Raw genomic sequence first — 4048 nt, 5'->3', positions numbered from 1 at the left:
TATATATATATATATATATATATATATATATATATATATATATATATATATATTTATTTATTTAGACAGTGAACTTAATCAGTAAATGTTGGGTGTGTTCTTGACTCCACTGACTGGCTGTTCTCCCATCTCAATCCCTCTCCCTGGGGCTCCCTATTACCTGAGAAACAACAATATTGAAATAACCCTACAATGGCCTCTAAGTGTTCATGTAACAAAAGAAGTAAAGCTAAAAATGACTAAGCTTGGCTAGGAAGGCATGTTGATAATCAAGATTGGTTGAAAGCTAGGCCTCTTGCACCAAACAACCAAGTTGTGTGTGAATGCAAAGGAATAGTTCTTGAAGGAAATTGAAAGGTCTATTCCAGGCTGGTCTGAAGGTAGTGAGTTATCTCAATTGATTGTTCACAGTCAGTTACAGAAAGTTCTATTCCAGTGTACACATGAATGATAAAGTGAAACAGCCTTGTTGATATGCAGAAGGTTTTAGTGGTCTAGATAGAAGATCAAACAAGCTACAACATTCCCTTAAGCCAAAACCTAATCCAGAGGAAGACCTTAACTTTCTTCAATTCTGTGAAGGCAGAGAGAGGTGAGGAAGCTGCAGAAGAAAACTTTGAACGTAGCAGAGGTTGGTTCATGAGGTTTAAGGAAAGATGCCATCTCCATGACTTAAAGGTACAAGTACACATGAATAGACATTTTACCACAGGAGACATACAGATGGCCAACAGACACGTGAAAAGATGCTCAACGTCACTAATCATCACAGAAATACAAATCAAAACTACAATGAGATATCACTTCATACCTGTTAGGATGGCTAAAATCAACAGCACAAGAAACAACAGGTGTTGGCGAGGATGTAGAGAAAGGTGAACACTCTTTCACTGTTGGTGGGAATGCAAACTGGTACAGCCACTCTGGAAAACAGTATGGAAGTTCCTCAAAAAGTTAAAAACAAACTAACAAAAACCAGAATTACTTGAAGTTCCTGGGTGACTCAGTTGGTTAAGACTACAACTCTTGATTTCAGCTCAGGTCATGATCTCGGGTTTGTGAGATTGAGCCCCATGTCAGGCTCCACCATAGGTGTTGACCCTGCTTAGGAGTTTCTCTCCTCTCTCCCTCTCCCTCTGCCCCTCCCCCATCTCTCTCTCTTTTGGGGTTGGTGGGGGGGATAAATATATATAGTTCCTGGGTGGCTCAGTCAGTAAGAACCTGACTCTTGGTTTCAGCTCAGTTCATGATCTCAGGATCATAAAATTGAGCCCTGTGCTGGGCTCCAAGCTCAGCAGGGAGTCTGCTCTCTCTCTTTCTCTCTCTGCCCCTCCCCCTGCTTTGTTCTCTCTCAAATGAATACATCTTTTAAAAAAGAAAGAAAAAGAAATGCCCTATGATCCAGGAGTTGGATCTACTAAGCATTTATCTAAAGAATACAAAAATGATAATTCAAAGGGATACATGCACCGCAATGTTTATAGCAGCATTATCTGTAATAGTCAAACTATGGAAACAGCCCAAGTGTCCATCAACTGATCAATAGATAAAGAAGATGTTGGATATATACACAATGGAATATTACTCAGCCATAAAAAAGAATGAAATCTTGCCATTTGGAATGATGTGGATGGAGCTAGAGAGTATTAGGGTAAGCTCCATAAGCCAGAGAAAGGCAAATGCCATATAATTGCAATCTCATGTGGAATCTAAGAAGCAAAACAAGCAAAGGGAAAAAGAGGCAAATTAAGAAATAGACTCAACTATAGAGAACAGACTGATGACTAACAGAGGGGAGGTGGGTGGGGGAATGGGTTAAATGGGTGATAGGGATTAAGGAATGCATTTGTCATGAGCATTCAGTGTTCTAAGGAAGTGTTGAATCACTATATTGTATACCTTAAACTTACACTGTATGTTAACTAACTGGAATTTAAATAAAAACTTAAAAAACAGTGCAAGTGGAAGCAGTAAATTTTCCAGAAGATCTTGCTAAAATAATTCATGAAGGTGGTACACCAAAGAACTTATTTTCAATGTAGACAGAATAGCCTTCTGCTGGAAAAAGATGCCACTTTCACAGCTAAAGAGGAGACGTCAAAGCCTGGCTTCAAAGCACAGGCTTTCTCTCTCAATAGGCATTAATGCAGCTGGTGACTTTATTTTTTTATCCTTTCTAGAAAATTTATTTAAATTCAGTTAGCCAACACATAATACATATTTAAGTTGAAGCCAATGCTCGTTTACAATTCCAAAAATCCGAGGGCCCTTAAGAATAATTGTAAATCTACTCTGCCTGTGCTCTATAAATGGAAAAACAGAGCCTGGATGACAGAACATCTGGTTACAACATGGTTTATTGAATATTTTAGCCCACTGTTCAGATGTACTCCTCAGGAAAAAAAAAAAAGATCTTTTCAAAATAATGCTTCTCATTGACAATGCACCTCATAACCCAAGAACTCTTATGGAGATGTACAGTGAAATTAATGTTGTTCTCATGCCTGCTGACACAACATCCATTCTGCAGCCAATGGATCAAGGAGTCATTTTGACTTTAAAGTCTTGTTATTGAAGAAATACATTTTGTAAGGTTACAGCTGCCGCAGATGATGATTCGTTGGATAGATCTGGGCAAAGTAAATTGAAAACCTTCTGGAAAGGATTCACCATTCTGGATGCCATTAAAAACATTTGGATTCATGGGAAGAGGTCAAACTATCAACATTAATAGAGGTTTTGAAGAAGCTGATTACCACCTTCATGGCTGGCTTTGAGGGGTACTTCAGTGGAAGAAATATCTGCAAGTGTGATGGCAATCACAAGAGAATTAGAATGAGAAGGGGAGCCTGAAGGTGTGACTGAATTGGCACAATCTCTTGATAAAAATTTTAATAGTTGAGGACTTGCTTCTTATGGGTGAGCAAACACAGTGGTTTCTTAAGATGGAAACTACTCCCAGTGAAAATGCTGTGAAAGTTGAAATGACAACAAAGAATTAGAATGTTACATAAACTTAGTTGATAAAGCAGCAGCAGTGTTTGAGAGGGTTGACTGATTGACTCTTCCTGGGTAAAATGCTATCAAACAGAATCACATGTGGAGTATCTGGGTGGCTCAGTTGGTTAAGATCTGACTCTTGCTTTTGGTTCAGATCATGATCTCACAGTGGTGGGATCGAGTCCTGTGAGATGTTCCATGCACAGCAGGGTGTCTTCTTGGGATTCTGTCTGTCCTCCACCTGCCTCTTCCCCACCAACTCAAATAAATACATAAATAACTCTTTAAAAAACAGCATCACATACTGCAGAGAAATTCTTGTGAAACGGAGAGTCCATTGATGGAACAAACTTCACTTTTGTCTTATTTTCAGAAATTGTCACAGCGACCCCGACCCTCAGCAACCACTAATCTAATCAGTCAGCAACATTGAAGCAAAGTGTTCCACCAGCAAAAACGATTACAATTTGGTGAAAGCTCAGATGATGATTAGCATCTTTTTTTAATAAGATTTTTATTTTTTTATTTATTTGACAGCAGAGATCACAAGCAGGCAGAGAGGCAGGCAGAGAGAGAGAGGGAAGCAGGCTCCCCGCCGAGCAGAGGGCCCGATGCAGGGCTCTATCCCAGGACCCTGGGATCATGACCTGAGCCGAAGGCAGAGGCCTTAACCCACTGAACCACCCAGGCACCCCGATTAGCATCTTTTTGCAATGAAATATATTTACATTAAGATATGTATATATTTTTTAAACATAATGCTATTGCATATTTAATAGACTATAGTATAATGTAAATATAACTTTTATATGCACTGGGTGTTAGGGTCCGTGATCAAAGGAACGAGACTGATATAAAGCGAAAATCAAACAAAGCTTTATTTCACGCCAAGCATCAAAAATCAAACTGACTGGTTAGGGCTGTCTCTTACGAAAAGACGACGACGACGACGATTCTGACAAGGTCACTCCCAAGAAGGCCGCTCTGGGCGAGGCTGCTCCACAGATGAGGCCGCTCCCCAGTTGGAGCTGCTCCCAAGAAGAGGCCA

Source organism: Enhydra lutris, unplaced genomic scaffold (genome assembly GCF_002288905.1).
Source record: "Enhydra lutris kenyoni isolate GAN:26980312 unplaced genomic scaffold, ASM228890v2 scaffoldscaffold5, whole genome shotgun sequence".
In the NCBI taxonomy this organism is placed as follows: domain Eukaryota; kingdom Metazoa; phylum Chordata; class Mammalia; order Carnivora; family Mustelidae; genus Enhydra; species Enhydra lutris.
The sequence above is the reverse complement of the archived record's forward strand: the minus strand, read 5'-3'. Positions refer to the sequence as shown.